Source organism: Lissotriton helveticus, assembly GCF_964261635.1.
Source record: "Lissotriton helveticus chromosome 1_1 unlocalized genomic scaffold, aLisHel1.1 SUPER_1_unloc_85, whole genome shotgun sequence".
Classification (NCBI taxonomy): domain Eukaryota; kingdom Metazoa; phylum Chordata; class Amphibia; order Caudata; family Salamandridae; genus Lissotriton; species Lissotriton helveticus.
Genome location: NW_027611731.1, coordinates 819468 through 846937, shown reverse-complemented (window position 1 = coordinate 846937; position 27470 = coordinate 819468). Strand labels below are relative to the sequence as shown.

At 49.4% G+C, this 27470-nt stretch overlaps 1 long non-coding RNA gene across 1 annotated transcript; it reads left to right on the top strand.

The window, feature by feature from the left end:
- Positions 1-24443, top strand: LOC144806553 (uncharacterized). Its single transcript, XR_013605831.1, has 3 exons — positions 1-148; positions 16512-16576; positions 24379-24443. It is a non-coding gene; the product is annotated as an uncharacterized LOC144806553 (long non-coding RNA).
- The last annotated feature ends 3027 nt before the right edge of the window (positions 24444-27470 follow it).

Sequence of the window (27470 nt, the reverse complement as noted above, 5' to 3'; positions counted from 1 at the left end):
AGGAGCCCTGTCTGGTGAGCAGCTACCTTCATCTGCAGATCCCCCCTCAGACCCCTGATCTGCCCTCCTCAGACCCCAGATCTGCCCCTCCCCCCGGCCCCCAGGAGGAGGAGAGAGCCTGGACACGTCTGCACAGGTCTCTGCTCAGGTAGGAGATTGTCAGCACCTTCTGCTGTGTTTGTAGAAATAGACTGAATAATCCTGGAGGGAATCTCTGCAGGAGCCGGGCTGAGTTGGACTCTTCTATCCGGGGGTCCTGGGGCTGAGCTGGGCTCTTCTATCCGGGGCCCCTGGGGCTGAGCTGGGCTCTTCTATCTGGGGCCCCAGGGGCTGAGCTGGGCTCTTCTATCCGGAGGCCCCTGGGGCTGAGCTGGGCTCTTCTATCCGGGGGCCCCTGGAGCTGAGCTAGGCTCTTATATCTGGGGACCCCGGGGCTGAGGTGGGCTCTTCTATCCAGGGGCCCCTGGGGCTGACCTGGGCTCTTCTATCCGGGGGCCTGGGGCTGAGCTGGGCTCTTCTATCCGGGGGGCCCCTGGGGCTGAGCTAGGCTCTTTTATCCGGGGGCCCCTGGGGCTGAGCTGGGCTCTTCTATCCGGGGGCCCCTGGGGCTGAGCTGGGCTCTTCTATCTGGGGGCCCTGGGGCTGAGCTCGGCTCTTATATCTGGGGACCCCGGGGCTGAGGTGGGCTCTTCTATCCGGGGCCCCTGGGGTTAAGCTGGGCTTATCTATCTGGGGGCCTCTGGGGCTGTGCTAGGCTCCTCTATCCAGGGGCCCTGGTGGGCTGAGCTGGGCTCTTCTATCCGGGGGCCCTGGGGCTGAGCTGGGCTCTTCTATTCAGGGGTCCTGGGGCTGAGCTGGGCTCTTCTATCCGGGGGCCCCTGGGGCTGAGATGGGCTCGTCTATCCGGACGCCTCTGGGGCTGAGCTAGGCTCTTCTATCCGGGGCCCTGGGGATGAGATGGGCTCTTCTATCCGGAGCCCCTGGGGCTGAGCTGGGCTCTTCTATCCAGGTCCCTGAGGTGGAGCTGGGCTCTTCTATCCGGGGCCCCTGGGGTTGAGCTGGGCTCTTGTATCCAGGGGCCCCTGGTGCTGAGCTTGGCTCTTCTATCCCGAGGCCCCTGGGGCTGAGCTGGGCTCTTCTATCTGGGGGCCCCTGGGGCTGAGCTGGGTTCTTCTATCCGGGGGCCTTGGGGCTGAGCTGCGCTCTTTTATCCGGGGCCCCTGGGGCGGAGGTGAGCTCTTCTATCTCGGGCCCCTGGGGCTGAGTTGGACTCTTCTATCCGGGGGCCCCTGGGGCTGAGCTCGGTTCTTCTATCTGGGGGCCCTGGGGCTGAGCTGGGCTCTTCTATCTGGGGGGCCCCTGGGGCTGAGCTGGGCTCTTCTATCCGGGGCCCCTGGGGCTGAGCAGGGCCCTTCTATCCGGGGGCCCCTGGGGCTGAGCTGGGCTCTTTTATCTGGGGGCTGAGCTGGGCACTTCTATCAGGGGGGGGGCCCTGGGGCTGAGCTGAGCTGGGCTCTTCTATCCGGGGGCCCCTCGGGCTGATCTGGGCCCTTCTATCCGGAGGCCCCTGGGGCTGAGCTGGACTCTTCTATCTGGGGGCCCTGGGGCTGAGCTGAGCTGGGCTTTTCTATCCGGGGGCCACTGGGGCTGATCTGGGCCCTTCTATTCAGAGGCCCCTGGGGCTGAGCTGGACTCTTCTATCTGGGGGCCCTGGGGCTGAGCTGGGCTCTTCTATCCGGGGGGCCCCTGGGGCTGAGCTAGGCTTTTCTATCCCGGGGCCCCTGGGGCTGAGCTGGGCTCTTCTATCCGAGGGTCCTGGGGCTGAGCTGGGCTCTTCTATCCGGGGGGCAACTGGGGCTGAGCTGGGCTCTTCTATCCGGGGGGGCCCTGGGGCTGAGCTAGGCTTTTCTATCCCGGGGCCCCTGGGGCTGAGCTGGGCTCTTCTATCCGGGGCCCCTGGGGCTGAGCTCGGCTCTTATATCTGGGGGCCCTGGGGCTGAGCTTGGCTCTTCTATCCGGGGACCTCGGGTCTGAGATGTGGTCTTTTTTTCCGGGCTGTTCTTGCCTTAGTACAGAGGTCTTCAAACTTTGCTGCGCTGAGCCCCCTAAGCAAACTATTTTGAACTTGGGCCCCCCCTTTCAAAAATTTATGAAAAGAACTGCAGGAGCTGGAACCACAGGGAGAAGCACAGAGGTTTGAGACAGTTTATGGGGTACTTTTTCTGTAGCTCCTAATGTACAGTAATATGAGACTTATAAGAGAGTAAATGCTTGAACCAAAAACAGAATATGATCAACAAACACTGCTCCCCAAAATTGGGAGAGTTGTGAGCTTCACACACTCATCAGCCCCAATGCAACACCACTTGCTTCACTAATGATAGCTTCTTTCCTGTAGTAGTAGTCTGTCTTGTGTGCCTCTTTCACCCCTTCCCCACCATGCCTGGCCATCACTCCAATCTTAACATAGGCCCTCTATCCCTTTCACACAAAAAATTGTTCCCTCACATTGTCCCCTCTGCAGCAATGGTTCCATTTGCTATCAAGGAATATGAGCCCAAGTGTCTTTTTTGTAAAGACACCCATGCGCTAACAATGGAACACCCCTTTGATGCAAACTATCCAATGTCATTCCTGACTTGCTTTGGATAGTAAATCCCAGTGTAACACTCTGCATCAGGTTTACATTACAAAAGTAAAGCAAACCTGTTGCAAAGCATGAGTAAATCTGGGTCCAAGAGCGTTGCTGCACAGACCTGCATAATGTTTAGGTACAATCCAAGCCAAATCGGGATTAACGCTGGATTGTAAATACCAACACACTTTGCGTCAAGTTTCTGTTAAAAAAAGTAACACAAACCTGATACAAAGTCTTTGTAAATCTGGGCCTAAATCTTTTGCTGCAGCCTGTCTCATGCTGTGTGTAATTAAATTATACAACATTGACACATTCACAGTACTTTCTGGCAAAGACAGGTAGCTTGTAGCACTATAAAAACAAAAGTCACTATTCCCCACTGCACCAAGCTGAAGTGATTGCACTAACCAGCTTAGATTTCATCCTTTCCCACAGAATAATTAGCATTTGTTTTTCATCCAAAGTGTGTGCATTATTTTATACGCAGTTAACATGGTTACACCACATCAAACTAGCTACAGAAAAATGTTGTTCCTGGCATGCTAGTAACGGACCTCTTCGCCATTACACTTGTAATCACAGTCCTCATGCTTTTTTATGGCCTTTGGCTGCATGCAAATGATAGCGTAGAAACAGGACAAATAAACAAGTTCGCGCTTCCAGGCCATCTCTATTTACAAGATTTACAAGTCTTTACGGAGACATTGGCGCCCCCCTGGGAATGCATCCACGGACCCCCAGGGGGGCGAGCCCCCCAGTTTGAAGACCTCTGCCTTAGTACATCAGGTAGAACCGCCCATGACGGCGTGCCATGGGTCGTACGGTTGAAACTACATCTCATTCATAGATCTAGGGAGGGTGCAGCCTAGTACTCATTTGTTCTTGCCTTAGTACATCGGGTAGTACCGCCCATGATGGCGTGCCATGGGTAGTACGGTTGATACTTCATCTCATTCCTAGATCTAGGGAGGGTACAGCCTTGTACTCATTTGTTCTTGCCTTAGTACATCGGGTAGTACCGCCCATGACGGCGTGCCATGGGTAGTACGGTTGATACTTCATCTCATTCCTAGATCTAGGGCTGGTGCAGCCTTGTACTCATTTGTTCTTGCCTTAGTACATCGGGTGTACCACCAATGATGGCGTGCCATGAGCAGCACGGTTGATACTTCATCTCATTCTAGATCGAGGGAGGGTGCAGCCTAGTACTCATTTGTTCTTGCCTTAGTACATCGGGTAGTACCGCCCATGATGGCGTGCCATGGGTAGTACGGTTGATACTTCATCTCATTCCTAGATCTAGGGAGGGTACAGCCTTGTACTCATTTGTTCTTGCCTTAGTACATCGGGTAGTACCGCCCATGACGGCGTGCCATGGGTAGTACGGTTGATACTTCATCTCATTCCTAGATCTAGGGCTGGTGCAGCCTTGTACTCATTTGTTCTTGCCTTAGTACATCAGGTAGTACCACCAATGACGGCGTGCCATGGGTAGTACGGTTGATACCTCATCTCATTCCTAGATCTACAGAGGGTGCAGCCTTGTACTCATTTGTTCTTGCATTAGTACATCAGGTAGTACCGCCAATGACGGCGTGCCATGGGTAGTACGGTTGATACTTCATCTCATTCCTAGATCTAGGGAGGGTGCAGCCTTGTGCTCATTTATACTTTCCTTAGTACATCAGATAGTACCACCAATGACGGCGTGCCATGGGTAGTACGGTTGATACTTCATCTCATTCCTAGATCTAGGGAGGGTGCAGCCTTGTACTCATTTGTACTTTCCTTAGTACATCAGGTAGTACCACCAATGAGGGTATGCCTTGCGTAGCAGTGTAGATACTTTCCCAGGTGTTGTACGCCTCTGAAGATGGCACCATTCCAAGGGGACGTCTCATCGCCACAATGCTGCTCCTCTGGTTGGTGTTGCAAGCGATCCAGAAGGCAGTTTTGTTGCTTTTTACGGGCACTTTGCCCGTAGTGGCGCTTATAGTCCATGGACAGATTGCTTGTATGGAACCCTGTGTCTGTGGTACAGGTCCCACTCGACCCGCTCTGCCTGCTTTGTTCTGCAATACATACTGTCTGAGCCACCTATACAGGATACTGTGTGTACCGAGCCAGGACGGTATCAGGTGATCCCACTTTAGGGAACCCTGTCTGACATTCTGAGGTATGTGGGGGCTAAGTGACCAACAAACCAATCTTATGAACTGGAAGGGTGAAAGGGTCCTCCGGGCCATCATATCCTTGGGGCTGAGTAGGAACGGCTGCATCTCTGTAGGAGTGGAAAGCGTAGTACCGGCATCTATAGGACCAAAGTTCACCCATGAATAAAACATTTCAAAGGCATACACTGCATGTGCATGTACAACACATGTTACTGCCCCCCTGTGCTCAGGGTTGCCTCTGTCTTCACAATGTTGTGTAACTTCTGCCCTGTAATTGACTCCGATCAAACCAGGAGCTTCATGTTTAAAGAACCATTTCAACTAACGAAAGATCCAATGTGCAAATACCACAGATTTGTTTGGATTAGTAGTTTTGTGCTGAAAAATTCCCCTAATTGTTCGCTCTGGAAAAAAAATCTACCTGAAATGTTTGTTAACTGCTCACATTGACCCCTTAAATGCTGGCCCTTCTCTCTCCCCTCCCCCACGTGCTGAGCACTTTCTTTTAACGTATTTTGGGTAGTTTGTGCTTAGGGTACATAACTTTTTTTCACAAAAGGTACCCATGGCAAATTTGGCACCCTCTTATGTCTAACATCCAGGGGATTGTAAAGGTACCCAGGGTTTTTGGATTCCCCTGGAGGGGACCCAGAAAATAGGCAAAATAGGGAAAAAGTGCTCCAGAGAAAGTTTTTTTCCTATAAATGTCATCATCGAACATTTTCTGTGCTAAGGTCACCATCTTCCCAGCTTGTAGGGACAAAAACAATTTTTTTTACAACAGTTGTAGCCCATTTTGCCTATTTTTTGTGCTCTCAACTTTCTTCCAGTTTTTGGTGGAATCCACTATGAAACCCAGGGGGGATCCAGGAAAGCTGCAGATTTATGAAAGTAGACAAAATCCAGAATTCAGAAAGGGGTTATATGTGTACATCCCTCAAGATTTTCCCAAAGATGTTGAGTGTTGAAATAACAAAATATTGAAAATGAGTAGGACAAAAATGCTGTTTGTTACAACATTTTCATCTGTGAATTTCTGTCACACTGGCCAATTTACAAAACTGTTATTTGTACATCTCTAAATTTGAGGGTGCCCATACTAGAATATGATTCAGAGGACGAGTCTGACTGAGGTGTTCTGGTTGGTCTGGAGTTTGTGTAGCAGGGTTTTGTTGATTCCGGCATCGAGGGCGTTGCCGTATGCCGGTCTGCGCGTTATGAGTGCATGGGTGACGGTCTTTTTGCATTCTGTGAGGATCCACGTTAAGGTCTTGCAGAGGATGTGGAGGGAGTTGAAGCATGTTGAGGTGATTGCGTTGATCTGGCGGGTCAAGGTTTGCTGTCTAATACGATCCTGACATTCTTGGCATGGGTGGTGAGGGTAGATGTTCGTCCTATCTTTAGTAGCCACCAGGTGGAGTCCCACGCTGATGTGCTTTTCCCGAAGATCACGGTTTAAGTCTGTCAGTGTTTTAGACAGTTGATCTTCATCCAGTGGGCAATTCCAGTCACACAGGAATAAAACTTCATCCGGGTACTGGGCGTATTGGCCATGAGAGACAGTTGTGTGTCAGGATAGGAGAGGGCGTTGATGTTATGAGAGTGGATGATTCTAGCTAAAGGGAACATGAATGCATTGAAGAGGGTCGGGCTCCAGGAAGATCTGCGTGGAACTCAGCAGACAAGGCCACCGGCATGCAACGTGTACGGTGACAAGATGACTGACTTGGTTCTTCCAGTCAGGAAGAAGCAGATCCATTGGAGTGCGTCTCGTTGGATTCTGATCTGGAGGCGTTGGATAAGGATGCTCGACAAGGGGGAAACAGTGGCCCTCATCCTCCTGGACCTCTCCGCTGCGTTCGACACGGTCTGCCACCGCACCCTAGTCCAGCGCCTCAGCAACATCGGTATCCAAGAGAAGGCACTGGAGTGGATCATCTCGTTCCTCGCCGAAAGAACACAAAGAGTCCGCCTCCCCCCGTTTCGCTCCGAGGCCACCAAATTCATCTGCGGCGTCCCGCAAGGATCTTCACTCAGCCCCACCCTCTTCAACATCTACATGAAACCTCTCGCAGCCATCGACCGCCAGCACAACCTCAACATCATCTCTTACGCCGACGACACCCAGCTGATCCTCTCCCTCACCAGAGACCCCGACACCGCCAGAACCTGCCTACACGAAGGGATGAAAGACGTCGCCGAGTGGATGAAGGACAGCCGCCTGAAACTGAACTCGGACAAGACGGAAGTCCTCATCCTGGGATCTTCGCCCTCCGCCTGGGACGACTCCTGGTGGCCCCCAGCCCTGGGCACCGCACCCAAGCCAACCGACCACGCACGCAACCTGGGCTTCATCCTGGACCCCTCCCTCTCGATGACCAGACAAGTCAACGCCGTCTCCTCATCGTGCTTCAACACCCTGCGTATGCTTCGCAAGATCTTCCGCTGGATCCCGACCGAGACCAGGAAGACTGTCACCCAGGCACTCGTCACCAGCCGACTGGACTACGGAAACGCCCTCTACGCCGGAACCACAGCCAAGCTACAGAAAAGACTCCAGCGCATCCAGAGCGCCTCCGCCCGACTCATCCTGGATGTCCCCCGACGCAGCCACATCTCCAGCCACCTGAGGAACCTGCACTGGCTCCCCGTCGACAAGAGGATCACGTTCCGGCTCCTCACCCACGCACACAAGTCTCTCCACGACCTGGGCCCCAAGTACCTCAACGACCGCCTGACCTTCTACACGCCCACCCGCCAGCTACGGTCCACCAGCCTCGCCCTCGCAGCCGTACCACGCATCCGAAGAGCCACCGCCGGAGGAAGATCCTTCTCTTACCTGGCTGCCAAGACTTGGAACTCCCTCCCCATCCACCTTCGGCTGACCCAGGACCATCTCGCCTTCAGGAAACAACTCAAGACCTGGCTGTTCGAGCAGTAGCATACCCCTCCCCCAAGCGCCTTGAGACCCTCCCGGGTGAGTAGTGCGCTATACAAATGGCATGATTGATTGATTGATTGATTGATGGGGTGGGAGACTGTCTCAAACTCTACAGAGAGGACCAGGAGAATGAGATCACCATGTCTCTTGTGTCCAGAGTCATGCGGATGTCATCCATGGCGGGGATGTGGACAGTTTCCCAGCTGTGGTTGGGGCTCAAACCAGACTGAGTAGTTTTGAGGAGCTCGTGGTCCTTGAGGTATTCTACAAAGTGTCTGTTGACCATTTTCTCCAGGACGTAAACCGAGAATGGTAGCAGGGGGATCGGCCTGTGGTTGGTGAGCGTTTACGGGTTTGAGGGGGTTTCTTCAGCAGTGGGAGGACAGTGGTGTCTTTCTCTCAATCAGTTCTTCCTCGGGGTCTGTAGTAAGATCGAGAGATCCACCCCTAGGCACCACCAACTCTGAATGCTGTATTAGCGCAGAGTATTGGAGTGGCCAGGCAAGGGAAAGGGGTTTAGGAGATAGGAACTGCGAGGAGCGAGATTTCAAAAAGAGAACACACATAATATTCAGATGGAACTTGAGTTTTGAGTTCCCCATAAAACTTCCCCCGCTTTTGAAGGATTAGGTTTTTTACCCTGTTTGGTGAACTTAGAACAACTCTCTCTCTCTCTCTATTCTGCTTTTTCAAGGGTTTCTGCTCTATACTGGCTCTCTTAAACTTAGGCTGTAAGATAAAGGTGATAAGGTGAAGTCACTTGTTCAACGCTAACCTTTTAACACCTTAGCTGCACCCGATTCTAGACACTGCTACAAGGATACATTCCGCAAAGAGTTTCATTAAACATTTCTCTCCCTCTTCTTCAATATTTCAATGCCCCAGGTTAAGTCATCTGGCTGCGAAAGATAGTTATATGAACTGAACAATAATATTCATGAATCATGTTCTTTACTCCTCAGTCAAACGGATTTGTCTCTATGGAGCTGCCTTCCCTGGAATTGTTTCGACTAATAATGATCTTTAGTGGTAGCACAAGAAATTAGGTTACATTTAGTCTCTTACTTCGAGTAAGAACCAAAACTATGACGAGGCTTGAAACGCCAAGGAATCAGCTCTCTCTGACTCTCTCAGCCCTCACTAGGGGGGCATCCTCTCTGTCCCAAGTGAAGGCTGGATCACTCACAGTGTGAGCGTACTCACCACCAAAGAGCTCAGCTGAAGAAACGTTGGCCAACAAACTCCGTCAACAAAACTGAGTAATCCTGTTTATCGCGGGAGCTCAGGAAAGAAGGGGTTACTCCGATCATTTCCTGGAGTAGTAATTGTAAGTGGGAGCACTGTTCCAATCCTTGTCAGTGAGGCTGTTCTTGTTTTTGCGGGCTGGTCCGGTGGGGTTGTGTGTGTTGGACCAGGATGCTGAACTTGATGAGGGCTTGGTCTGTCCGTTATGGAACCAGTGAAGTTTGTGTGCGGTCCTGGTGGTCTGCAGATGAAAATGCCGCTTAGGGTGAAGTTGGCTGTGATGTTGTGTCTGGAATGGAGTTCTTGTGGATGATGGTGATTCCGCCTCTGAGCTTGTGAAGTCTGTCTTGCCTGGTGATCTTACACCTGGGGGGGTGTGGCTGTGGAGATGCCAGGTGCTGATGCAGGGTTAGCCAGGGTTCTGTGAGGAAAAGTAGGTCAGTGTTTTGTTGTGCAGTAGGTCCCAGATCTTTGTGGCTTGGTTGGTGAGTGAGCGGATGTTGATTAACTTGCATTCGAGTGCGGAGTGTTGTGTGACTAGTTGCGAGACTGTGTGTGTGAGAGAGTGGGGTGTTGGTTGCTGCTGGTGCGGAGGCGGTGAATGTTGGGTGTGGGTGAAAACTTGCAGGAAGTGCAAAAGAAGGCTCCCTCGATGTTATGTGGGGAGGTGAGGCACCAGCATGTGGAAGGGTGGCGGAGGGTCGCAGTAGGTAGTAGTGGGAATGGACAAGACCAGGGTTCCTGTCACTGGGCATCGTCCATGCAGACTGACTTGCCTTTGGCATGCCTTCAGGGCATATGGCCATGTCTGAACTGGGGTGGCGGAGTGAGCTAAAGAATGATGTTGGATTAAACCCAGATCAGTTGACTGGGGGTGAGTGCTTGCAATGTTCAACACTCCGTCCATCTTCCCCTTTAGTATCGTTTTGTTGGCCCTAAGTTGGCAGAGTATGTCCAGACGTGGGTCCCGTGCTCACTTTGCCACTGAATTCAAGCTAGCCTGGCTGATGACGGATCATTAACCAGAAACTGGTCCTAGGATGCTTGCTTCCGGTCCAGGGAACACATGGCTTGGCAGTTCGGGCTGGACTGTTCCCATGAGGCACAAGGTCAGACTGATTTGCATATGGCCATGTCTGCACTGGGGTGATGGAGTGAGCTAAAGAATGATGATGGACAATGGGCAGATGGATAAGATCCCCTCCCCCTTTAAACTTATATTAAGGAAAGAAACCAGTGGCTGTCTGTGGCATCAGTTGCATGACAGCTACTGCAAGACAGTCCGGCTCAAAACCATCTTTAGTGTTTTTAAAGCATGGAGTGCTTCACGGAGAGCATGTGGCATTGGTAGATTATCATTCCACACAGCCTTAAATAATAATTTTACACTCCAAGAAGTATTGTATGGGAAAATGGAAGAGAGCAGGAGTAAAAAGAATTGGCTGTTTCTTTTCCCAAACTGGTCTTCGATCCTTCGAAGAACTGAAAGAAGATTTTACTTTGAATTGGTGGGAATTTTAAAAATTTCTTCAAATTAGAGATCTTCTTGAACAGAAAGCAGGGGGACAGGTTACATTTGGGAAAGTTTAAATTATTGAAAGGATAATCCAAAATAAAGTAAGCAGCCCTCCCAGATGATATGGAAAAACCTCCAAAAAATGAAAGGTGAAGGTAGGAGTGTCCGACGAGACATTTTTTATGCTCATGAGTTATTGCATACGGTTTTGATATCAGCTAGGTCACAGGCACAGTTTTATAGAAAGTGTTTCTTTTTGTATGATACACCTGACAAAATCTCGAAATGGGGTTGAGGGAAGGGAACATGTTGTCCTCGCTGTGCAGTCTGTAATGCAGAGAGTGTTCATATTTTTGCATCATGTCAGGTTTTGCAGAAATGTTATAAAGATATCACAAAGTGTTTATCAGAGGTGTTAAAAACTGAAATAACACATAGGGGCTGATTCTGATGCGGGTTGGAAAGCATTCCCACCCAGGGCCTGATTCTGATGCGGTTAGGAAGGCCTCCTAATGACATTTGCTCCTTCCAAAAAGTATCGGGAGTGACCCAGTGCCCAATTATAATGCGGTTAGGAACATGTGCTCCCAGTCCAACCAAATCGTATCTGGAGGCATCCGGATGCATCGTACTTGGTCGGTCGGACTCTCCCGATCCGAGTGGGTCAGAAACCATTTCCAACCCGATTCGGTCGGGAAGCATTTCCAACCCGCATCAGAATCAGACCCTGAGTGTGTAATCCTGCTCGGGACTTTTGAGACTAATCGGCGTAGGGCAAGGCATGAACTGATTTTTATTTCTATGGCGGTTTTACGAATGTGTATTGCCGCTGCCTGGGTGGATGCTAATGCACCGACTTATCAACAATGACTTGGTAGGTAGTTAGCAATGTCTAGAAACAGCCATATATAGGCGAAAAGGGAGGATTCAGTGTAATAAAGGTATGAAAATCTGGGACCCTCTACGTGTCTGGATTCAAAGTCAAAGTGGAGAATGAAGATGAAGTAAGAATTTGCACTTTATTGAATCTGCACAAATCACATTAGGATAAATCTTCTTTTCCAGGATTATTTTAGTCTTTTGTAGTAAATTCTATTGTCATTCGAAATTTGAGATGGAAGCAGTTTATTGCCTTACATGAAATAATGTAAAGAACTTTGGGAAGTAGGTGATGTATTAACTCTTACTCCTGTCTGAGTGGGGGAGGGGTGGGGTGAAAAATGCAAAATGATTATAGGTTCACCTTGTCAAGTGACGCTATTCGATACATTAAAGGGGCTGAAAGATGCGAAATGGATCAGGACATTTCCCTCATTTCTCTCATTCTGAGGTCGGAAAAAACACATGCCTCGTGTGTAGCGCCTCGATTCTGGGGAGTGGGATTAAAGCGCCTCGGTCCAAGCCACAGTCCTGCCCCCAGAGGGCGCCTCTGGGCAGGTCCAGGGGAGCAGTGTCTCTCTTCGGGGCCTGTGCATAGTGCCCTGAGGCTCAGGGCTGAGTCAGAGGCTCTGTCCTTAATGAGAATCCTTCACCGAGAGGCCTGTCCAGAGGAGGGGCAGAGGAGGAGAGGCCTGTCCAGGGGAGCAGTGTCTCTCTTCAGGGCCTGTGCATAGCGCACCGAGGCTCAGGGCGGAGTCAGAGGCGCTGGATGGGGTGGAATGAACTCTGGGCTCCTCTGTCCTGAATGAGAATCCTTCACCGAGAGGCCTGTCCAGAGGAGGGGCAGAGGAGGAGAGGCCAGTCCAGAGGAGGGGCAGAGGAGGAGAGGCCTGTCCAGAGGAGGGGCAGAGGAGGAGAGGCCTGTCCAGTGGTACAGAGGAGGTGAGGCCTGTCCAGTGGTGCAGAGGAGGTGAGGCCTGTCCAGGGTGCAGAGGAGGTGAGGCCTGTCCAGGGGTGAAGAGGAGGAGAGGCCTGTCCAGGGGTGCGGAGGAGGAGAGGCCTGTCCAGAGGGTGCAGAGGAGGAGAGGCCGGTCCACAGGGGGCAGAGGGGGTGAGGCCTGTCCAGAGGAGCAGAGGAGGTGAGGCCTGTCCAGAGGAGGGGCAGAGGGGGAGAGGCCTGTCCAGGGGAGCAGTGTCTCTCTTCGGGGCCTGTGCATAGCGCACCAAGGCTCAGGGCGGAGTCAGAGGCGCTGGATGGGGTGGAATGAACTCTGGGCTCCTCTGTCATTACTGAGAATCCTTCACCAAGAGGCCTGTCCAGAGGAGGGGCAGAGGGGGAGATGCCTGTCCAGAGGAGGAGAGGAGGTGAGGCCTGTCCAGAGGAGGAGCAGAGGAATTGAGGCATGTCCAGAGGAGGGGTGCAGAGGAGGAGAGGCCTGTCCAGAGGTACAGAGGAGGTGAGGCCTGTCCAGAGGAGCGGCAGAGGAGGAGAGACCTGTCCAGGGGTGCAGAGGTGGTGAGGCCTGTTCAGGGGTGCAGAGGAGTAGAGGCCTGTCCAGGGGTGCAGAGGAGGTGATGCCTGTCCAGGGGTGCAGAGGAGGAGAGGCCTGTCCAGGAGTGCAGAGGAGGCGAGGCCTATCCAGGGGGTCAGAGGAGGTGAGGCCTGTCCAGGGGAGCAGTGTCTCTCTTCGGGCCATGTGCAGGTGTGCACAGGAGGTGAGGCCTGTCGAGGGGGCAGAGGAGGTGAGGCATGTCCAGGAGTGCAGAGGAGGAGAGGCCTGTCCAGAGGAGGAGAGGAGGAGAGGCCTGTCCAGGGGGCAGAGGAGGAGAGGCCTGTCCAGGGGGCAGAGGAGGAGAGGCCTGTCCAGGGGGGCAGAGGAGGAGAGGCCTGTCCAGGGGGCAGAGAAGGAGAGGCCTGTCCAGGGGTGCAGTGGAGGTGAGGCCTGTCCAGAGGTGCAGAGGAGGAAATGCCTGTCCAGGGATAAGAGGAGGTGAGGACTGTCCAGGGGTCAGAGGAGGCGAGGCCTGTCCAGGGTGGCAGAGGAGGAGAGGCCTGTCCAGGGGGCAGAGGAGGTGAGGCCTGTCCAGGGGTGCAGAGGAGGGGAGGCCTGTCCAGGGGTGCAGAGGAGGAGAGGCCTGTCCAGAGGAGGAGAGGAGTAGAGGCCTGTCCATTACTGAGAATCCTTCACCAAGAGGCCTGTCCAGAGGAGGGGCAGAGGGGGAGATGCCTGTCCAGAGGAGGAGAGGAGGTGAGGCCTGTCCAGAGGAGGAGCAGAGGAATTGAGGCATGTCCAGAGGAGGGGTGCAGAGGAGGAGAGGCCTGTCCAGAGGTACAGAGGAGGTGAGGCCTGTCCAGAGGAGCGGCAGAGGAGGAGAGACCTGTCCAGGGGTGCAGAGGTGGTGAGGCCTGTTCAGGGGTGCAGAGGAGTAGAGGATGAATTCCTGTCCAGGAGTGCAGAGGAGGTGAGGCCTGTCCAGGGGGCAGAGGAGGTGAGGCCTGTCCAGGGGTGCAGAGGAGGAGATGCCTGTCCAGAGGGCAGAGGAGGGGATGCCTGTCCAGGGGGGCAGAGGAGGAGAGACCTGTCCAGCGGTGCAGATGAGGTGAGACCTGTCCTTGGGTACAGAGCAGCTGAGGCCTGCCCAGGGTAGCAGAGGAGGAGAGGCCTGTCCAGGGTGCAGAGGAGGAGAGGCCGGTCCAGGGGGTCAGACGAGGAGAGGCCCGTCTAAGGGTGCAGAAGAGGAGAGGCCTGTCCAGTGGGTCAGACGAGGAGAGGTTTGTCCAGAGGAGCAGAGGCCTGTCCAGGGGTGCTGAGGAGGAGGGGCCTGCCCAGGGCTGCATGAGAGGTTAGGCCTGTCCAGGGGTGCAGAGGAGGCGAGATCTGTCTAGGGGGTCAGGCAAGGAAAGACCTGTCTAGCGGAGCTGAGGCCTGTCCAGTGGTGCATAAGAGGTGAGGCCTGTCCAGGGGTGCAGCAGAGGAGGAGAGGCCTGTCCAGGGGAGCAGTGTCTTTCTTCGGGGCCTGTGCATAGCGCGCCGAGACTCAGGGCGGAGTCAGAGGCGCTGGATGGGGTGGATTGAACTCTGGGCTCCTCTGTCCTTAATGGGAATCCTTCACCAAGAAGCCTGTCCAGGGGTGCAGTGGAGGTGAGACCTGTCCATGGGGCAGAGGAGGCGAGGCCTGTCCAAGCATGCAGAAGAGGTGAGGCCTGTCCAGGGGGCATAGGATGCGAGGCCTGTCCATGGGTGCAGAGGAGGAGAGGCCTGTCCAGGGGTGCAGAGGAGATGAGGCCTGTCTAGGGGTGCAGAGGAGGAGAGGCCTGTCCAGGGGTGCAGAGGAGATGAGGCCTGTCCAGGGGTGCAGAGGAGATGAGGCCTGTCTAGGGGTGCAGAGGAGATGAGGCCTGTCAAGGGGTACAGAGGAGGTGAGCCTGTCCAAGGTGTTGCAGAGGAGGTGAGTCCTGTCCAAAGGGGTGCAGAGGAGATGAGGCCTGTCTAGGGGTGCAGAGGAGGAGAGGCCTGTCTAGGGGTGCAGAGGAGGTGAGTCCTGTCCAGGGGTGCAGAGGAGGTGAAGCCAGTCCAGGGGTTGCAAAGGAGGTGAGGCCTGTCCAGGGGGTACAGAGGAGTTGAGGCCTGTTGTCAAGGGTTGTGTTTGCTGACAGTGTAGACACTCCTAGGAGCAGAACGATGAGATTTTTCAAATTCCACCCCTGGTTTTCCCACAGCCACCAACTGAAGAGTTAACTAGTGGCCATGCGAACCCAGCCGGGGGAAAGGGTAATGAGACAGAGAAGAGACTGCCTGACCTTCTATGCTAACGACACGCAGCTGGTGGTCTCACTGGCGCAGGAGGCAAACCGACCTCCGCCAGGAGGGCTTAGAGAATGCCTGGAGGAAGTGAAGACCTGGATGTCTTCATCATCCCTTAAGTTGAATGGGGACAAAACAGAGCTGATGCTCCTTGGCCTTTTTGATTGTGGCCTCCCTCCCACCCTGTGCCCCCCCCTGTCTAGGCCCCCCACCACCCCCCAAAAATAACATTAAGAGCCTCGGAGTGTGGCTGGACAGATCTCTGTCCTTCAATGTTCAAGCCACAAAACTTTCAGCTACCTGTTTCGGCATCATGAGGATGCTAAATAAAATATCCCCCCTCCTTCCTATGGAAGCAAAACAGGTGGCTATACAAGGTCTCATACACTCACGCCTTGATTTCAATAATGTACTCTACCTCGGCGCCCCAGAGTACACCCTTCGTAGGCTGCAGATTGTGCAGAATTGCGCAGCGCGCCTACTGCTCAAAATCCCCCGTAGACACTCAGTGAGGGCTGGACTGGCTAGCCTTCATTGGCTACCGGTTCGGCAGAGAGTTCTGTTTAAAGCACTATGCATAGCCCGTCAAGCCTTCTGGGACACAGGCCCCAGCATCACCCGAGATCTGGTCACTCATTATACCCCTAACCGCAGTCTCCGTTCCGGTCAGACCTTCTTGGCAGTGGTACCAAGAATAAAAAGATCCAGATCTGGCGGAAGGACGTTTGCATACAATGCCTCCAAGATCTGGAATACTCTGCCACTCCATCTCAGAGCCAACCCGAACCTCAACGTGTTTCGTAAACAACTAAAGACCTTTTTGTTTACAGCCCCCCACTAACTGCCGCTCTTCCTCCCTCTGCTCAACAGTAGGTCCTGGTTATCGTAGCGCTTGGACGCCTCCGTGCAGCAATTGCGCTATATAAATCTGCAAGTTTACAAGTTTACCTTCTGGCTCTTCCACTCTACTTCTTCTTTTCTGCCTTACTCCGTTTTATTCCTTTCTTACTCCCTCTCCATCTTTAAGCATGAGTGGAAATTGCTGTGAAAGAAAAGCACACCATTACTAATTTCCTTCAATTCCTTCTCCACTTTCTTTCTCTCTCTCTTTATTTCCTTACCCGGAGTGCCTATGGCTTTTGCTCCTCTTCTATTCTACAATATAAGTATTTTATTCTTTGGTAACCTGCATTATAAACAACATTTTAGCATCCTTTCACCCTGTGAGTTAATTTATTGTTTTTCACTCCTTCATTCTTTCCCTCTTTGCCTTACTTTCTTATCTTCTGAATTCTTCTTACTTCTCTCTTAGAAACCTTCTGGAGCTTCCGCAGTCAACCAAGCTACGAAGAAATCAGGAACTGAAGTATTCAATGGGTAAGTATTAATTCTTCTCCTTATATATTTTTTTCTATTTACTTTAAATTGGTATTTCTCTCTAGTTCTAAATTACCTAACTAACCGACACACCGAAGCGCTCTAACCTGCACCTAAGCCTGGCACAAAACTGCACTTTTTCTATCTAACTAGGCTACAGAAAATCCGTTGATGAGTGTATGGTTCTAAAATCAACCGGCGCACTTCACAGCTTGTCTAGAACTCGTGCCTGTGTCCAGTACAACAGGACTAAACCGGCAACTTCCACCTCGGTCCTCCCTGTTGGTAGTACAGGGGAGAATGCCCGGTTCCGCAGTATAATCACCCGCGACCTTTTGCGAGCGGGTGATCTTTGCAAAGCCGGTTCAATTGCAGATACTACGGGACAAAGAAGAGCTTTGATTCCTTTTTCCTGAACCCTGACTGTACCCCCTCGCATGGTTAAGCCTCCGGGCTGAGGTTTGTGAGGAGTTTACGAGTGAAAAATCTTAGTTAATCAGGGAGCATGAACATATGATTGTTCCACCCACAACCTATCCTCTGGGCCAAAACCCTTCGAGTCTACAAGATAGAACATTTTCCCTCTAATGGGCTTTGAAACTAGGATTCTTTTAACTTCAAATTCTTCTCGTCTTTCCACTAAAATAGGTTCTCAGTTTCTCAATTCTTTCAGATGAGGTGAAACCTTTTTAAGGTGAGAAACATGAAACACTGGGTGTATTTTTAGATGTGGTGGTAGTTTTAGTCTGAAAGTCATTGGATTCACTACTTGCTCCACAAGAAATGGACCTATAAATCGGGTTTGAAACTTTCTATTTCCTTTAAGCTTTAGGTTCTTGTGCTTAACCAAACCCTGTCCCCTGTACTCAAATCTAGTTCAGGTCTTCTTTTTTTATCTGCACTTTGCTTGTAGCGTTCCTTAGCTTTCATTAAGTTCTTGGTGGCAGACTTGTGTACCTTGATAAGATGTTGTACAAAGTTTTGTGCTGCAGGCACCGACACTTCTTTAGAGGAAACCACAGAATTTGGATGCCTTCCATAATTCAAGTAGAAAGGGGAAAAAACAGTAAAGGCATTCTTAGCATTATTATGTGCAAACTCTGCGGTCCAAAGGAGATCAAGCCACTCTCCCTCTTGATCCAAGAGAAACAGTATGAGATACTTTTCTAACTCTTGATTGGCCCTTTCAGTTTGACCATCTGTTTGTGGATGAAAACTCATTGAATAACGTGTCTCAATTCCCAAACCCCTTGTGTAAGCCTTCCAAAAATAGGATAGAAATTGAGATCCAGATCTGTGATCAATACCTTTGGAATGCCATGTATCTTAATAACACTTTGATTGAATTGTGTGGCTATTTGTTTTGCAGTTGACTTCCCTTTCTGGGCAACACAATGCTCCATTTTTTAGAAGGCTTCTTCTATGACTAATACTGAACTGAATCCCTGACTAGAAGGCAATTCAACAATCAAATCCATAGTCACAGTGTGCCAGGAAAATGGAGGGGTAGGCAAAGGTCTCAATAAACCCCGAGGAGCCAACTTATCTGTCTTCCCCATTGCACAAATCTCACAGACTTCCACATAAACTCAAACATCTTTGGACAACCCTGGCCACCAAAACTGTCTCCTTAACAACTCCTCTGTGTGATGGATTCCAGGGTGACAAGCCAATGGACTGTCATGACAGTCGATCAATGCTTGTTGTTGAAGTTCTTTGATTGGTAAGTACAAGGCCTTGGAATGAAACGGTAATCCATCGACAATTTCTTGAGTTGACTCCTTCTCTGCCCAGGTCCGCATTTCTTCAGAAGTTAAGGCTTCATTGACCCTGTCTACGACAGTTTTCTCACTAGTGGCTCCAACGATCTAAGTTTCAAGAATTATCTTTTGATCTTTGTTAGATCTGGAGGTCTCTGGTTGGCACAGGTAGGTACTTGTGAGGGACCCTCTCCTCTAGTCAGTACAAGGGGATTACACTCCTAAAATAACCCCTGATCACCCTCTAGGTAGCTTGGCACAAGCAGTAAAGGCTTATTTCTGAGGCATTGGAAGTTAAGCAGTTGTGACCACATACAGTAACCCAGTGACAACACTACAAATGGACACCACACATGGTTTATATAAAAAAAGTAGACTTTATATAGTGTTACCACAAGAACATAAACAAAAAAATACACACTATGATTACTTTAAGATGGTAGATTTAAGCTTAGTTCAGTTCAGTTCTTAGATGAGAAACTCTGCGTCAATGTACCTTAGGTTGCGTTGCGCTTCCACGAAAAGCAATGTCGCAGCGATGGGAAATGCGGCAAAGTTCAGGTGCAAAGAAATAAAGACATGAAGATCTTCCAGATGCGGCATGCTTCTTGGGGATGCGAGAAGATCTCGGTTCGATGCGTGGACTACAGCGGCAACATCCAAGAAGCGACGGCAGCAGCTCCAGCGGTGACGCTCTTCACCCACGATGCGTGGAGCTTCCAGACGATGCGACAAGTACAGCGGCAACATCCAAGATGCGCAGGCAGCAGCTCCAACCGTGGCACGCTTCTCGGGGGATGCGAGGTGCTCTTGGTCGATGCGGTGCAATATGACAGTTCCAGCGGCGACACCCTCTTTCGGAGTTGCGACGGCAGGCACAGCGACGGCGACATGCTCCGACCTTGTTGCGAGATTCTTCTCCTGATGCGGTTCAAAGCGACAACTACAGTGGTGACACCCTCCTTCGGAGTTGAGACGGTAGCAGCAGCGACGGCGACACGCTTCCTCTTTGTTGCCACACGCTTCTCTCCGATGCGGTGCAGTGCGACAGTTCCAGCGCTGACACCCTCCTTCGGAGTTGCGACGGCAGGCACAGCGACTGCGACACGCCTCTTCTCATTGAGAGTTGCTTCCAGCTCCTTGCGACACGCAGTTCCTCAGAAGGCCCAAAACAGCAGCAGGTACTTCCACAAGAACTCTGGGGAGCTGGGGGTGAAGTCTGTTGTCCCTGAGACTTCAGCAGGAGGCAAGCTCTTTTCCAAGCCCTTGGAGATCCTTCACAAGTTGAAAGCAAAGTACACAGAGTTTATTTCTCCTTCCTCTGGCAGTAAGGCCACCACTGCAGGCCAATCCCCCAAGCAGCACTTCAGCTTGGGAATAGTCTCTTGTCAGTTTCTTCAGGTTCCTCTCCTCAGTAAAAGTTTTTTTTGTAGTCCAAAGTGATCTAATTTCATGGGATCAGGGTCTCAATATTTATACCCCAAAATCCTTTGTTCTCTGAGGGGAGAGAGGTCTCTGCCCAGTCCAAACCAGTTCTGAAGCACTCTGTTTACCAGACTTCTCCTTTCCTTTCACAGTACAGGGCATGCACATCAGACGCCCCACAGGAAGGGGAGCCAGCATTGTGGAAGGCAAGTACAGTCCTGGAGCACTTTGTTTACAGGACTCCTACTCTTCTTTCAGTGTGCAGGGCAGGGACATCAGCCGCTTCCCAGGAGGTGGAGTCAGCATTGTGGAAGGCAGGCACCGCCCTATTCAGAGTTGAGGTGCAATTCCTCCCTCCCATCTAGATGCAGATCTCTCTATTCACCACTCGGTTACTCATCCTGTCTCTCAGAATCCCCCAGCACTGTCACTCACAAAATCAGACAAAGGAATACACAACCTAGGAGAGGCAGGCTTGAAACGTTAGGCAAGCAAATACCTACTTTCTAAAAGTGGTATTTGCAAGCACAGAAGATTAAAACCAACTTCACAAAAGATGTATTTTTATTATTCTGAGTTCAGGCATACTAAACTCGAATTTCTACCATGTTCTCTGAGTCAGTTAGGATTATAAAATGTAACAATTCTAACAGCCCATTCTGGCCTATGGAAAACAGGTAGCCTTGCAATAGTGATAAAACGAAAATGGCTGTAATTCACTATTAGGACATGCCACACACATCAGGGCTTGTCCTACCTTATACTGACAATGCACCCTGCCTACCCTAGGGCTGTCTGATATGAAGAAAGGGGAAGGTTTAGGGACTGGCAAGTGGGTGCACTTTCCCAGTCAACATGAGAGTACCACACTGCACACAGGCTCTGCAATGGCAGACCTTATACACATTTTACAAGGCCGCTTCTGTGGGTGGCACAACCAGTGCTGCAAGCCCAACAGCAGCATTTGGAATTACACGCCCTGGGCACACTTAGTACACTAGACTAGGGTCTGATAAATACACCAAATAGCCAAACATGGAACCACTGATTAATACATTAATTTATAATAGGGAGAGCATATGCACTTTAGCACTAATCAGCAGTGGTAAAGTGCCCAGAGTCATTAAACCAATAAAAACAGGTCAGACAAAATACAGGAGGAAGGCAAAAAGTTCATGGATGACCCTGCATAAAGGGCTAAGTCCAACAATCTCTAATGGGACTCTTTCTTCCATCTGTGTCAATGCGAGACAAGGCATCTACCTTCCCATTATTTCTTCCCAGCCGATAATTATTACAAAGTCATAATTGGCCAAACTCAGGGACCCCCTAAGTTGGCATGGTGTGAGCATTCTGGTACACTTCAGAAACTGAAGATTCCAGTGATTGGTGAATACCGTCACCACGTTTTGCTCTGAGAAGGTAATGTCGCCATTCTTGGAAGGCATCTCTGAAAGTGAGGAGTTCTTTATCCGAAATAGTATCAGTTATTTCCGCTGGTTGCAATTCTCTAGAGTAATATGCCACCGGATGCAACTGTTCGGTCTCATAATGTCTCTGTGAAAGTACCTCTCCGATGGCCTGTTTAGAAGGATCAGTCTCCAGGTAAAACGGTTGCGTAGGATCCGCATGCAGCAGAATTGGCGCAGTGGACAAAACTCTTCTTCAGGAACTGGAAAGCATCTTCTGCCTCGGCAGACCATTAAAAAGGTACTCCTTTCTGTAGCAATTTAGTAATTGGAGGTACCGGCAGGGAAAATTCTTGAATGAATCTGCGATAGAAATTTCCAAACCCGATTAACCTCTGAATTTCATTCACAGAGGTTGGAGGAGGCCGATTTAAGGATGCCTTATTCATTTTAGCATCCATGGTAAGACCTTCTGGAGCAATTACAAATCCCAAGAAATCCACAGGTTTCACTCCAAAAGCGCACTTTTTAAGTTTTACGTAAAGCTCGCTTTCCTTCAGGCAATGCAATACTCTTTTGACCTGTTGCTGATCTTCTTCTGATGAGAAATAAATGAAAATGTTTTCGATGTAAACAATCGTGCATTGATCAATGAACTCCTTCAGGACATAATTAATTAAGTACTGGAACGCTGTAGGAGCGTTGCTCAAACTGTAGGGCATCACTTGGTACTCATATAAACCATACTTTTTTATGAATGCTGTTTTCCATTCGTCTCCACTTCTCATTCAAATTAAATGGCACACCCCCTGTAAATCTAACTTCATGAAGATTTTGGCATCTTTTAGTTGATCTAGAAGGACTGAAATCAGGGGAAGAGCATAACGATTCTTTATTGTAATCTTGTTCAAGGCACAATAATCCATACACGTTTTCAGATCTCCATCACGTTTCGGAACGAAAAATAATAGTGAAGTAACGGGGGACTGTGATTGTCGTATGAACCCGTTTTCTAAGTATTTCTGAATGCAATCTTTAAGATGCTGGTTTTCAGCTTCAGTAAGCGCATACATTTGGCTGCAAGGAAGGTTAGATCAAGGTTCCAAATCGAATTTTGCAGTCATACGACCGATGTGAGGGCAACTTCTTTGATTCCAATTCACTGAAAACTTCAGCAAACTCTTGATATTCTACCGGAAGACTCACAGTTTGCACCTCACACACCATCATCTTTTGCTCGCATAATAAAGCTGCTGGATTTCCATCTTACTCTTTCTGCTTTTCTCCGAAGCAATTCTTCTAACAATAACTTGAGTTAAACTTCACGGTTTGTTCACTCCAGTTAATTGTTGGGTTGTGTTCAGTTAACCAAGGCAAATCCAGGATGATTCCAAACTGCGGAGCATAGATCAAGGTAAATTGAATCTATTCCTTTTTACCTTCGACAGAGACAAGTTCCACAACTTGTGCGTGACTGGTTATTGGGCCAGAAGATGCATTTGTACCCTCATACCCTCAACAGCACTAACTGCCTTACTTCTATTTTTAGGTAATGCCTCAGACCAATTTTCGAGGCATATTTGAGGTGACAAAAGTTCCCTGTAGCACCGGAGTCCAGCATCACGGCCACTCCTGAAAGAACTCTGTCTCAAGATCTTAGGGTCATCGTCAGAATGAGGTGCGGATCGGAAGATTGTAGAGTATTGGCCACTTGATGAGAAATTGGAGTTGTATCCTTGTTAGCAACCACCAGCCCAACTCCTTCTACTGGTGGTGCAGAGAGTTTTCCTTCTTGAAGGTTTTTGGCTTCTTGGGACATTCCTTTTTTACAAAATGTCCACTGATACCACAATAAAGCCATAGATTATTCTGTCAATGCTTTTCTTTCTCTTCTTTGGAAAGGGGGCCTCTAATAGTTCCAATTTGCATAGGTTCGACTCCATGTTAATTATCACCAGATTTTACAACCTCTGCTCTGACCCGGTCTAAGTGTGGTACACTGGGCCAAAATTCATGTAATCTTTCACCCCCTCTTTCCGTTTGTCGATAGTCTATCTCTAAAACGAGATCAATCAAAGCTGAAACTTCTGTAGGGCAATTTGGGATCTGTGACAAAGCATCCTTTAAGTCATCTTTCAAACACCGATAGAACAAGGTTGCCCTTTTGGCCTCCAGCCATTCAGTTTCGACAACAAGTTTGTTAAATTGGGCCAGGTAAGTGACAAGCTCTCGATTCCCTTGCCTCAACTCCAGTAATTCATTATCCGTAGCCTGTGCCTCCTTCCGATGATGAAAAATTGGCAAAAACTCTTTCTTGAATTCCTCAAAGTTATATAAAATTGGTGAGTCTTGGGTGACCAGGGGCATTGACCACGAAGCTGCGTCTCCATTGAGCTACAACAAGATGAAAGCTATACAAGATTGTGCATCTGGGAACACAGTGGGCCGCCACAAGAAGTACAACGAGCACTGAGTTAAGAAAATTTGGGCCTTCATTTCAAATTTGATTACCTAATTTTTCTCCCTGACTCCTATGAACTCTTGTTGAATCTCCTTAAGAATATTTCCTACATTATTTTAATTGAACCCTTTAGCCATTCTGCTCGGGTGAGTATTGACGTGGGCACTTCACTCTGTCAAGGGTCGTGGTTACTCACAGTGCCAACAGTCCCAGGAGCAGAATGATGAGAGTTTCCAAATTCCACCATTGGTTTTCCCACAGCCCAGCCACCAACTGAACAGTTAATTAGTTGTCGTGCGAACCCAGCCGGAGGAAAGGGGAATAGGACAGAGAAGAGACTGCCTGACCTTCTGGCTCTTCCACTCTGTTTCTTCCTTTCTTCCGTACTCCATTTTATGCCTTTCTTATTCCCTCTCTCTCTTCAAACATGAGTGGAAATCGCAGTAACATAAAAGCACACCATTACTAATTTCCTTCAATTCCTTCTCCACTTTCTAACCCTCTCTCTCTCTCTCTCTCTCTCTCTCTCTCTCTCTCTCTCTCTCTCTTTCCTTACCCAGAGTTCCTATGGGTTTTGCTCCTCATCTATTCTCCGATATAACTATTTTTTTCTTTGGTAACCTGCATTATAAACAACATTTTAGCACTCTTTAACTCTGTGGCTTCATTTATCCTTTTTCACTCATTTGTTCGTTCACTCTCTGCCTTACTTTCTTATCTTCTGAATTCTTCTTACTTCTCCCTTAGAAACTTTCTGGAGCCTCCGCTGTCAACCAAGCAACGAAGAAATCAGGAACTGAAGTATTCAATGGGTAAGTATTAATTCTTCTCTTTATATTTCTTTTTTCCTATTTACTTTAAATTAATTGACGCACCGAAGTGCTCTAACCTGCGCCTAAGCCTGGCAGAAAATTGCACTATTTCTATCTAGCTAGACTACAGAAAGAACGTGACTAATCTCTGAAAATCCGTTGGTGAAGTGCCTCGGTTCTAAAATCAACCGGCGCACTTCACAGCTGGTCTATACCTCACGCCTGTGTCCAGGAGCTCAGGACTAGACAAGCAACTTGCACCACGGCCCTCTGTCACTGCACAACAATGATAATAAATTTCTGCCTGAGGTGATGCGACTCGGCTATCCCTCCTACTAGAGAAAATAGTCTCCCCTGTAGAGCTGCGATTTATCCCACATAAATCCACAGCGGTTCATCTACGGACGGTATTCGCAGTATTCGCAGTGCTGCATTACGTAAACCCAAACATGAAGTCAGCTGATGCCGATAAGGCGTTTGACTCCCTGGAGTAGCCTTTTATGATCGAGATGTTTAGGCGGCTTTAGGCTGCTTGGTATGTCAGGGAGTTTGAGATCACGTATGAAGCTGCTGAGCACCCAGCCTATGGCCTGCGTTTACGTAAATGGGCTCAACTCAGACGCCATTCAGATCGCCTGGGGCACTGGGCTTAGTGGTATAATTTCTGATGTCTTCATCTCAAACTGGAGGGTTGCTAATTTGAATCCTGGTTGGTGCACTAGGGAATAGTGACTTGTATATTTTTACAGTGCTAGGACGTCTCTGCCTGTGAGAGACAGCAAATTTGAATAGGAAAGCCAATAGTTTAAAGAAAGAATTAAACAAAATATAAAATAGGCTACACAAATTATAGGATGTGCTGTACAGAGTATAAGATCAGTCGAGCATAATTTGCAAAAAGAGAGAACGTGATATTTCTTACTGTGCTATCAGATGTTACTTTTTTAGTACCCGCAATCATACTGTAGCAAGTGTTAACCTTTTTTTAAGGTTTCCATGAAAATACTGCATTAAAGAAGTACTGGTAACACCCTCACAGTAATCTTAAAAAGAATTACTCTTTGTCACCATGAACCTCCAGGTTTGTTGCTCCCTCGGGTGGTCTGCTCCATTGTCTGCACTCATCTAGTGCAGCTCGGTGATGCCAGCACAACTGGAACAGCCTGGCAGGGCGCACACATCTCAGCTATAAAAGACCTGCTCGTTGGGTGGCAGGAGCTGCCAGGCAGCAAGGATCCCGAAGTGAGTGTCCACATGCCAGTTTGTGGATCGTGTTCGCAACCCAACCCAACCATATCAGCATACTACAATTCTTTGCCGCAACCACACAAGCAAACTGACCCAGGAGTTACAAGTTAGCCATGGCGGCTCCGGGCCATTGCTTACATTTGTGGTCCCACCCAGATCTCTGGCCCTCTGGACAGCTATCGAAACAGAGGACATGCCCTTTTGGGAAGCTGGTAACCCCAGTGCTTCTTCAAACAGTTCTTTTATCATGGCGCTCCATTTTACGCGGCCAACTCTCACCCCAATGGCCTCCTCAAATGGTGCGATGTTTGGGTGACATTCGTTCCGCGAAGTCCTGAAGCGTGTATAAAGCACAAGCCCGAAACCCATCAGCCTATATCTTTCAGGATCAAGACCTAACGAGAAGAGCAAATGCAGAATTCAAATGTTTCGATAGCTTAATGTCACAGTCACAGTTTGATGCGCTGTAGTCGTTCACCGTATTTGCAGGTCTTTTGTAATTAGGCACTCCTACCTGGAGACTGTTGTTATGTGGTCACTATTAATAAGGGGTTATTGTCCGCCTTTGCGGATACACTGTCTACCTTTATACTTCTGCTTCTCCTTAACCTTTGTGTTGTTCTAAAAGTACCAGTAACCTTTATAAGGCAAGTTGGTAAGCTTTATAATGTTGTCTATCAGTTGTCGCTTTATACCTTTGTTGTAAAATATGCAAACCAAACTTGAAATAAGTACACTTTGTTGTGAGAATAGCTATTGTTGCTGCTGATTTCTTTTATTGCAGCACAGCAATGCCTCTATTATAAATCAAACATTGATTATTCGAATAGTATTGATTCCATTCCAGAGTGACTTTTGCACCATTAAGGCGATAAATAATACGTTGACCTCATATTTGAGTTGGATCGGTTTATTCTGTTAGAGTCCTGTACTTCGTCGTTGTTTTCTAGTGAGCGGCCTAGGCTCTAGAGGATCATAGGGCTCTCCCCCTCCCTTTGCTTCGACAGTGTTTGCCTTTAGAGATGCTGATATGCAGTGCGGAGACCTGCAGTTAAGCAGCTCTGAACGAGTGATTGAAATCCATGCTGGTGGTTTGTGCTGGGAACGTTCCTTTGCTGTTTATTTCTTCCATCCAGGCTCCTTTGAGGTGCACACAATGTCAGATCAGGGGACAGAGGCACAGACAGAGTAGGATTTGTCTACTACTAAACAGTTTAAGTCTGATGAACGCAGAACTACTTTTTCCAAAGGTTATTATTTGGCCACATTACATTCTGGTGAATAGTCCATGAGAGTGGGTGTTGTGTAACCCCACCCCCCAAAGGGCAATGTCTATGTGGTATTCAAACTTTCGTGTCATCGGTGGTCTAAGGGTAAGATTTATTCACTACTCACCCAACTGCACCAGGAATGTACCTGCTGGGAACACTCCTGGCAACGCATCAACAACACTCCTGGGAAAGTTCTTTTCTTCCACTCTCATGAGATGGTTTTGAAAGGCAACTCTGAGCTCACTGAGGGTGGCGCTTCCATGAATCTCAGAGATGGGCCGTTCCAAGGACAGTAACAGAGAAGGTTGAAAGATCTGAGTCTTGATCCTGGCAGATGGACGGGTGATCGCTGAGGGGGTGTAGTTGGTCTGTGTGTTGCCACGGCTGTCCAGGGGGTGTAAGAAAATGTCAGCAATTTGTGAAGGGCCCTCTTTTGGGTGAGAACCTCCCAGCTTCATGCAATACGGACTTGAGGGTTTGTGTCTGCGCAGGATGAGTTACATACTGA